This window comes from Anopheles ziemanni, assembly GCF_943734765.1.
Source record: "Anopheles ziemanni chromosome X unlocalized genomic scaffold, idAnoZiCoDA_A2_x.2 X_unloc_9, whole genome shotgun sequence".
Classification (NCBI taxonomy): Eukaryota; Metazoa; Arthropoda; class Insecta; order Diptera; family Culicidae; genus Anopheles; species Anopheles ziemanni.
In genome coordinates this window covers 364582-375000 of record NW_026689861.1, presented here as the reverse complement: position 1 = coordinate 375000, position 10419 = coordinate 364582, and the positions used below count along the sequence as shown (strand labels likewise).

The 10419-nt window shown below is 48.4% G+C and overlaps 1 non-coding gene across 1 annotated transcript; it reads right to left on the bottom strand.

The window, feature by feature from the left end:
- Nucleotides 1-38: 38 nt before the first annotated feature.
- On the bottom strand, nucleotides 39-193 carry LOC131292702 (5.8S ribosomal RNA). Its single transcript, XR_009190312.1, has one exon. It is a non-coding gene; the product is annotated as a 5.8S ribosomal RNA (ribosomal RNA).
- Between the last annotated feature and the right edge of the window lie 10226 nt (nucleotides 194-10419).

Sequence of the window (10419 nt, the reverse complement as noted above, 5' to 3'; positions counted from 1 at the left end):
CGGCGTAGTTAAATGTATGCGATACATTTCTCAAATATAAGCGCTCAGTCATCTGTACATCATGGTAGGTTCCCACGACGTGCAATATGCGTTCAACTTATCAATGTTCATGTGTCCTGCAGTTCACATTATGACGCGCAGTTAGCTGCGGTCTTCATCGATCCATGAGCCGAGTGATCCACTGCCGAGGGTGACTAACTTGCGTAAGCCGCCGCTGTGCGCGTATACCCGTTCCCCGTAGGGAGGAGCAAGCCGCCGCTTAGAGACGAAGCATAAAGTGTCCTCATTCCACATAGGGCAAGCTGGATTAATCCATTTTACCCAGGACGGCCGAAGCGGCGTGGACCAGGGGAGAACTGAACCTTATACTTCACACCACAGTAAGTCTACGTGTCCTCTTCCACATAGGGCAAGCTAGAACTAACTATCTTACCCAGGACTGCCGAAGCAGCGTGGACCAGGGGAGGAACACACTTTTCATGGAAACGTAAGGCATCCATGACTGCCATAACGTAAGCCGCCGCTGTGCGCGTATACCCGTTCCCCGTAGGGAGAAGCAAGCCGCCGCTTAGAGACGAAACATAAAGTGTCCTCATTCCACATAGGGCAAGCTGGATGAATCCATTTTACCCAGGACGGCCGAAGCGGCGTGGACCAGGGGAGAACTGAACTTTATGCTTCACACCACAGTAAGTCTTCGTGTCCTCTTCCACATAGGGCAAGCTAGAACTAACTATCTTACCCAGGACTGCCGAAGCAGCGTGGACCAGGGGAGGAACACACTTTTCATAGAAACGTAAGGCATCCATGACTGCCATAGTGCGTAAGCCGCCGCTGTGCGCGTAAACCCGTTCCCCGTAGGGAGGAGTCAAGCCGCCGCTTAGAGACGAAGTATTAAGTGTCCTCTTCCACATAGGGCAAGCTAGAATGAACTATCTTACCCAGGACCGCCGAAGCAGCGTGGACCAGGGGAGAACTGAACTTTATACTTCACACCACAGTATTGAGTAATGTGCCCTCTTCCACATAGGGCAAGCTGGAATGTTCCATTTTACCCAGGACGGCCGAAGCGGCGTGGACCAGTGGAGGACTACACAATCATGAGGTTTGATATCGACTTGTGTGTTTCAATAGGGTACCGATGGTATGTTTTGAACCGATTTGATTTAGCCATTCTGAAGTCATCACTTGGTTGAAGCGCTGAACTAGGGCGTGTCTATCGTTTACTTTGCATTGGGATATTATACGTTGCATGCTCTACTAGGTTAATGTCATAGGTTTGGCTATCGAGCATGCCCAAATGATGACTTGATTGTGTGCTTGCTTGAATTCTACACATTTCATACCATCGGTTAGTTGTCGAATCATTCCTCGATCATAACCTTCGTTCTTGGTTCATGTATGCTCTCTTCCACATAGGGCAAGCTAGAATTAACTATCTTACCCAGGACCGCCGAAGCAGCGTGGACCAGGGGAGAACTATACTTTGTCTTGTATGCCCTCTTCCACATAGGGCAAGCTAGAATGAACTATCTTACCCAGGACCGCCGGAGCAGCGTGGACCAGTGGAGGACTATACTTTGTTCATTACACCACAGTATTAAGTATGGTGTCCTCTTCCACATAGGGCAAGCTAGAATTAACTATCTTACCCAGGACCGCCGAAGCAGTGTGGACCAGGGGAGGACTATACTTTATACTTCACACACTAGCCAAATTGAAGTCATCACTTGGTTGAAGCACTGAACTAGGGCGAGTCTATCGTTTACTTTGCATTGGGATAATACGCTGCATGCTCTCTTAGGTTAATGTCATGTGATTGGCTATAGAGCATGCCCAAGTGATGACTTTGTTTCAAGCTCAACAGGTAGGGTATTGAGTCCTCTTCCACATAGGGCAAGCTAGAATTAACTATCTTACCCAGGACCGCCGGAGCAGCGTGGACCAGGGGAGAACTATACTTTGTCTTGTATGCCCTCTTCCACATAGGGCAAGCTAGAACTAACTATCTTACCCAGGACCGCCGAAGCAGCGTGGACCAGTGGAGGACTATACTTTGTTCATTACACCACAGTATTAAGTATGGTGTCCTCTTCCACATAGGGCAAGCTAGAACTAACTATCTTACCCAGGACCGCCGAAGCAGTGTGGACCAGGGGAGGACTATACTTTATACTTCACACACTAGCCATACTGAAGTCATCACTTGGTTGAAGCGCTGAACTACGGCGGGGTAATCGTTTACAGGTTATAATCATATAGCTGCATGCTCATTAGTAGATAATGGAATATTGTATGGCAATATGAGCATGCCCAAGTGATGACTTTGTTTCAAGCTCAACAGGTAGGGTATTGAGTCCTCTTCCACATAGGGCAAGCTAGAATGAACTATCTTACCCAGGACCGCCGGAGCAGCGTGGACCAGTGGAGGACTCTATACTTTATACTTCACACCACAGTATTGAGTACTTCTTGCATAAAGCCCCTAATGAGAACCACGAGGGCTCTCTCAATGTAGAACCACAAGGGCTCTAGTACCGATTCTCTCGGTACGGCTTGGTCCGTGTTCCTTTATGCTTGTACTCTTAGAAAGTCTCAACCCGGAGGTCTTGACTTTGATTGTCATAGTTGGACTACGACGGGGCATCCGACCATTGCTGATCGAACACCCCTGATTCACCATCTTTCGGGTAGGCGGTACGCGTACCTCCGGACGCGGAAGTCTCAACCCGGAGGTCTTGACTTTGATTGTCATAGTTGGACTACGACGGGGTATCCGACTCATCGAATACCCCAGAAGCACACCATCTTTCGGGTAGGCGGTACGCGTACCTCCGGACGCGGAAGTCTCAACCCGGAGGTCTTGACTTTGATTGTCATAGTTGGACTACGACGGGGTATCCGACTCATCGAATACCCCAGAAGCACACCATCTTTCGGGTAGGCGGTACGCGTACCTCCGGACGCGGAAAGTCTCAACCCGGAGGTCTTGACTTTGGTTGTCATAGTTGGACTATGACGGGGCATCCGACCATTGCTGATCGAACACCCCTGTTACACCATCTTTCGGATAGGCGGTGCGCGACACCACCGACGCGGAAAGTCTCAACCCGGAGGTCTTGACTTTGTATTGTTGGATAGTCCTCTTCCACTATAGGGCAAGCTGGAAATATTCCATTTTACCCAGGACTGCCGAGGCAGCGTGGACCAGGGGAGAACTTCACGGAATCTTCAGGCATCCATGATTGCCATAGTGCGTAAGCCGCCGCTGTGCGCGTCAACTCGTTCCCCGTGAGGAGGAGTCTAGCCGCCGCTAAAAGACGAAGCATTAAGTGTCCTCATTCCACTATAGGGCAAGCTAGAATTAACTATCTTACCCAGGACCGCCGAAGCAGCGTGGACCAGGCGAGGACTATACTTTATACTTCACACCACAGTATTGAGTACGACTTGCATAAAGCCCCTAATGAGAACCACGAGGGCTCTCTCAATGTAGAACCACAAGGGCTCTAGTACCGATTCTCTCGGTACGGCTTGGTCCGTGTTCCTTTATGCTTGTACTCTTAGAAAGTCTCAACCCGGAGGTCTTGACTTTGATTGTCATAGTTGGGGACTACGACGGGGCATCCGACCATTGCTGATCGAACACCCCTGATTCACCATCTTTCGGGTAGGCGGTACGCGTACCTCCGGACGCGGAAGTCTCAACCCGGAGGTCTTGACTTTGATTGTCATAGTTGGACTACGACGGGGTATCCGACTCATCGAATACCCCAGAAGCACACCATCTTTCGGGTAGGCGGTACGCGTACCTCCGGACGCGGAAGTCTCAACCCGGAGGTCTTGACTTTGATTGTCATAGTTGGACTACGACGGGGTATCCGACTCATCGAATACCCCAGAAGCACACCATCTTTCGGGTAGGCGGTACGCGTACCTCCGGACGCGGAAAGTCTCAACCCGGAGGTCTTGACTTTGGTTGTCATAGTTGGACTATGACGGGGCATCCGACCATTGCTGATCGAACACCCCTGTTACACCATCTTTCGGATAGGCGGTGCGCGACACCACCGACGCGGAAAGTCTCAACCCGGAGGTCTTGACTTTGTATTGTTGGATAGTCCTCTTCCACTATAGGGCAAGCTGGAAATATTCCATTTTACCCAGGACTGCCGAGGCAGCGTGGACCAGGGGAGAACTTCACGGAATCTTCAGGCATCCATGATTGCCATAGTGCGTAAGCCGCCGCTGTGCGCGTCAACTCGTTCCCCGTGAGGAGGAGTCTAGCCGCCGCTAAAAGACGAAGCATTAAGTGTCCTCATTCCACTATAGGGCAAGCTAGAATTAACTATCTTACCCAGGACCGCCGAAGCAGCGTGGACCAGGCGAGGACTATACTTTATACTTCACACCACAGTATTGAGTACGACTTGCATAAAGCCCCTAATGAGAACCACGAGGGCTCTCTCAATGTAGAACCACGAGGGCTCTAGTACCGATTCTCTCGGTACGGCTTGGTCCGTGTTCCTTTATGCTTGTACTCGCGGAAAGTCTCAACCCGGAGGTCTTGACTTTGATTGTCATAGTTGGACTACGACGGGGCATCCGACCATTGCTGACCGAACACCCCTGATTCATCATCTTTCGGATAGGAGGTGCGCCCACCTCCGACGCGGAAGTCTCAACCCGGAGGTTCGGACTTAGAGTTTTTCCCATTCAAAAGTTTTTCTCTTAGCCATACTGAAGTCATCACTTGGTGAACGATTGAACTAGGGCGGGTTAATCGTTTATAGGTATCATGTGGTTTGCATGCTCTCTTAGGTTAAGGTCATGTGGTTGGCTATCGAGCATGCCCAAGTGATGACTTTGTTTCACGCTTGCTTGATTTCTTCATGATTCCCTGTTATATAGTGTAATCATTCGAGAACAGGGAATCTTTGGTTTTGCTCAACAGGTATTGGATGTCAACTTGGTATCTAGATCGCATTAAGTCTCAACCCTTAGGTTCGGACTTGTATAGTGACATCTTGTTACGGTCTTGAGTCTCAACCCGCAGGTTCGGACTACTTAGTGTTTGATCGAATATAATATGGCAACTTGTGCCTAAGTCTCAACCCGCAGGTTCGGACTTCTGTTTATTTGGCCAATGTATGTATAAGGCAACTTGTGCCTAAGTCTCAACCCGCAGGTTCGGACTTGTATATTTGTTCGAAGTCATGTATAAGGCAACGTGTGCCTAAGTCTCAACCCGCAGGTTCGGACTTGTTAGTGTTTCGTCAACTTTCATATGGCAACTTGTGCCTAAGTCTCAACCCGCAGGTTCGGACTTGTGTATTTGTTCGAAGTCATGTATAAGGCAACTTGTGCCTAAGTCTCAACCCGCAGGTTCGGACTTGTGTATTTGTTCGAAGTCATGTATAAGGCAACGTGTGCCTAAGTCTCAACCCGCAGGTTCGGACTTGTTAGTGTTTCGTCAACTTTCATATGGCAACTTGTGCCTGAGTCTCAACCCGCAGGTTCGGACTTCTATAGTGTTTCGTCAATTATCATATGGCAACTTGTGCCGAAGTCTCAACCCGCAGGTTCGGACTTCTGGAAGGATCACTTGGCCACTAATGATCCTTCCGCAGGTTCACCTACGGAAACCTTGTTACGACTTTTACTTCCTCTAAATCATCAAGTTCGGTCAACTTCGATAAAGCAGACGCGGTTCACGAGGATCCAGCGAACGATCATCTCCAAAGACCTCACTAAATAATCCATCGGTAGTAGCGACGGGCGGTGTGTACAAAGGGCAGGGACGTATTCAACGCTGGCTGATGACCAGCACTTACTAGAAGTTCCGAGTTCATATGGACCATTGCAATCCATAATCCCTACTAAGTGAGTATTTGAGTGATTTCCCGTTCCTCTCGGAATAGGAGACACGCTGCTACCCACATTGTAGCACGCGTGTAGCCCAGAACATCTAAGGGCATCACGGACCTGTTATCGCTCGATCTCATTTTGCTAAACACAAATTGTCCTGCTAAGCAGCGTACCGTAAGTGCACTTGCGCACACGAACAGCGAAGGTGTCAGGTCATACTCCACCGAAAGGTCCTAACCCGTTCCAATCGGCATCGACGCATTAACGCTGACTGCGTTCTAGTTAGCATATGTGAGTCACGTTCGTTATCGGAATTAACCAGACAAATCAATCCACGAACTAAGAACGGCCATGCACCACTACCCTTAAATTTGAGAAAGAGCTATTAATCTGTCTCACCTCCATAAGTTCGGACCTGGTAAGTTTTCCCGTGTTGAGTCAAATTGAACCGCAAGCTCCATTTCATTGTGGTGCCCTTCCGTCAATTCCTTTAAGTTTCAACTTTGCAACCATACTTCCCCCGGAACCTGACTTTGGTTTCCCGGAAGCTACTGAGAGCACCTGGTTGTAGCGTCTCCCAATTGCTAGTTGGCATCGTTTACGGTTAGAACTAGGGCGGTATCTAATCGCCTTCGATCCTCTAACTTTCGTTCTTGATTAAAGAAAGCATCCTTGACAAATGCCTTCGCTTTAGTTAGTCTTACGACGGTCTACGAATTTCACCTCTCGCGCCGTAATACTAGTGTCCCCAACTACTTCTGTTAATCATTACCTCCGGTCTGAGTACAAACCAATGAAAGATTAGACCAAGGTCGTATTCCATTATTCCATGCAAGATTATTCTAGGGCGTTTGGGCACCCTGCTTTAAGCACTCTAATTTGTTCAAGGTAAACGTGAGCGGTCGAGCTCTATGTTACACTTGCACCCGTTGAAGGGCACACCATGACACAGACTTGGTGCCCTACCACACCATTGAGTCGCAACCAGATTCCGACTTGGCCCACCGACCACGGGTTGACCGGGTCGGCGGAGCCGGACTGTGTTGGACAAGTATCAACTTCGAACGTTTTAACCGCAACAATTTTAATATACGCTAGTGGAGCTGGAATTACCGCGGCTGCTGGCACCAGACTTGCCCTCCACTTGATCCTCGTAGAAGGATTTATGCTCTACTCATTCCAATTATGAAACATCATTAAAGAGTTTCATATTGTTATTTCTCGTCACTACCTCCCCGTCCCGGGATTGGGTAATTTACGCGCCTGCTGCCTTCCTTGGATGTGGTAGCCATTTCTCAGGCTCCCTCTCCGGAATCGAACCCTGATTCCCCGTTACCCGTTGCAACCATGGTAGTCCTCTATACTACCATCCATAGTTGATAGGGCAGATATTTGCGAGATCTGTCGTCGGTGCGAGACCATACGATCAGCATCATTATCCAGACTTCAACTCAATGACACGGAGAACCCGCGATTGGTTTGACTAATAAGTGCACCAGTTCCCGCGAGGGTCCTGGCATGTTGCATGTATTAGCTCTAGATTTTCCACAGTTATCCAAGTAACTAGGTTGATGATCTCGTAAATTATAGCTGTTATACTGAGCCTTATGCGGTTTCACATTAAATCTGTTTGTACTTAGACATGCATGGCTTAACCTTTGAGACGAGCGTATATTACTGGTAGGATCAACCAGAATTCCGACTTTGCGTTCGAATGTTCATTGTCCCATTGCACCCGGAGGAGCAAACACCACGTTCTATATGTTGTCAAGTCCGGTAGCACACGGGAGGCGAGCCCCCGTGCGAACCTCATTGCCCTCGTATCACACACACCCGATGCACCGGACAGGCACTTGAGCGGCATTCGACTCCGCTAAGCGCTCGTGCGCCCGATTGTGCATGCGCTGACGGGGCCTTCATACCCCTACCACAGCGACCTTATGCCAAACTTCCATGAATACTTAGGTGAGCTGACAAGGGCCTTCATTTCCCTACCATCAACTAAAGGACACGCTAGGCGCGTCCGATCATTGCAACTGCGGGGCTTTCATACCCCAATCACCACAGTACGCAATTCACCAGAGTTTAATCACAACCCCCCCGGACATGGCACACTATTAACTTGCAACAAAACTTAGTGTGTGCCGGGCACATCGGTTCCACAAAATCATTCCCGATGTACCCCAATTGGGGTTGTGAACGCATCCATGGTCCTCTGACACACCCAACCAAGCGTGGATACTACATACCTCAAACACCCAGTACACTAACAGACAAATCAATATATGGTTGCTTTCCCCCAGACATTTGCCAATCACTTGGCACCCGGACGGGAACTCGCTCCTGATTGCGCCATTGCCACCCATTTGCCAAGAGCGAGTTCTGTATGTAGATTTCATTTGGAAAGACAACCGTGTACTGGATATTCTATCCGACGATTACAGATGACGAGTACGAGACTCGACTACACTCACGGATAATACATTTTGGGTCGAGATTGCTTTCGGGGTTTTCGATTGGTCTTGCGCTTGTAAACGTATAACTTTGACTTGTGGTAACCTCGGTATGTTAGTCGATCACGTGGTTGTGAACTGGGTAAGGGTGGGCAATCTGTTCACTTGCACTCTGGGTAGGAATATGGTGAGCGCTATAGGTTAAAGATCATGGTATGGTTCCATCGTGATGACTTTCGCTAGATAGTAGTATGTTTGGATAGTTATAACGTTTTTGGCCATTTGTTCATAGTGTTCGGTCCATTGAGGAATTCGATTGGTCTTTGCTTCACACACGTGGTCGATCACTTGGATGTGAACTAGGGTGAGATTAAGGTGTTCACTAGTGCTCTTCGGTTTTGGATCAGTAATGAGCACTTGATTGGTTTCGCATAATATGTATCCATAGTGATGACTCTTTCCAGCTTAAGATTTCGTTACCAGTTTCGAATCCTCCCCACGTTCGCTTTTACTTGGTTAGGTTTTCGAGTGTAGATTTGAAAGCAATCTCATGTATGTATCCCATCTGATATAAGCCACTGACAGTTCATGTCACCTCGTTCAACTCTCGCTGGGTCACAGAAGTATGTTACTGCGCCCATTATCCCTACTCGGATAGGTTCGGTTCGTTCGTTTTATACTACGGTGAGTAAACTCAATTTGTGCATCGCATAGCCATGGAAAGCAAGCTTTCGCGGGCCTCTTCGACTGTTTTGATACGAGCTGTGCCCGTGATGCTTGTCATCCCAGGATACTAGACCCCTTTGGACGACCGCATGACCAACAGAATGTAAATTCCAGTTCGTTTTTGGATATTTGCTACTGTCACCGTTTGAGTACTATGGGGCTTGAACCCCTAACATAAAGTCTTTGTGTAGAACCACGAGGGCTCTATAGTACCGATTCTCTCGGCACGCTTGGTCCGTGTTCCTTTATGTTCGTACTCTTGTGTGTATAATATACATGTTCGGTTTGGGATATTTGCTACTTTCACCTGGGTCCCGTTCTTCATACAAGTCTGCCTTGCTAATGTGGTAACTTTATAGTGTAGTTCTGACATCCCAATTTTGGGACTTAGCCGATTTTTCATGAATTTCCATATGACCCATAGGGTCCCTTTCTTCATACAAGCTTGCCTAGGGCGATCGGTCAAAACTTGTCTTACTATTCGATTGGTCTTCGCAGTTTCACCCTAGGCAATTCGCCTAGGTCTGTCTTCTTGAGGAGGCCAAAACCCGAAATAAGGAGGTCTGGCCGACCCTGAAACCTCCCCTGTCTTAACTACACTAACCCGATTTTTCAGGGTCCTCAGCGCCATACAACTTTGCCTAGGTCACTTATACTCTTGACTTAGGCCATCTGACTTGGTCCGTGTTTCTTCCTAGGGTTCACCTAGGTACTTTGCCTTGCTTGATGTGGTAACTTTTTAGTGTAGTTCTGACATCCCAATTTTGGGACTTAGCCGATTTTTCATGAATTTCCATATGACCCTAAGGGTCCCTTTCTTCATACAAGCTTGCCTAGGGCGATCGGTCAAAACTTGTCTTACTATTCGATTGGTCTTCGCACTTTCACCCTAGGCAATTCGCCTAGGTCTGTCTTCTTGAGGAGGCCAAAACCCGAAATAAGGAGGTCCAGCCGACCCTGAAACCTCCCCTGTCTTAACTACACTAACCCGATTTTTCAGGGTCCTCAGCGCCATACAACTTTGCCTAGGTCACTTGTACTCTTGACTTAGGCCATCTGACTTGGTCCGTGTTTCTTCCTAGGGTTCACCTAGGTACTTTGCCTTGCTTGATGTGGTAACTTTTTAGTGTAGTTCAGACATCCCAATTTTGGGACTTAGCCGATTTTTCATGTATTTCCATATGACCCATAGGGTCCCTTTCTTCATACAAGCTTGCCTAGGGCGATCGGTCAAAACTTGTCTTACTATTCGATTGGTCTTCGCACTTTCACCCTAGGCAGTTTGCCTAGGTCTGTCTTCTTGAGGAGGCCAAAACCCGAAATAAGGAGGTTCAGCCGACCCAGAAACCTCCCCTGTCTGAACTACACTAAC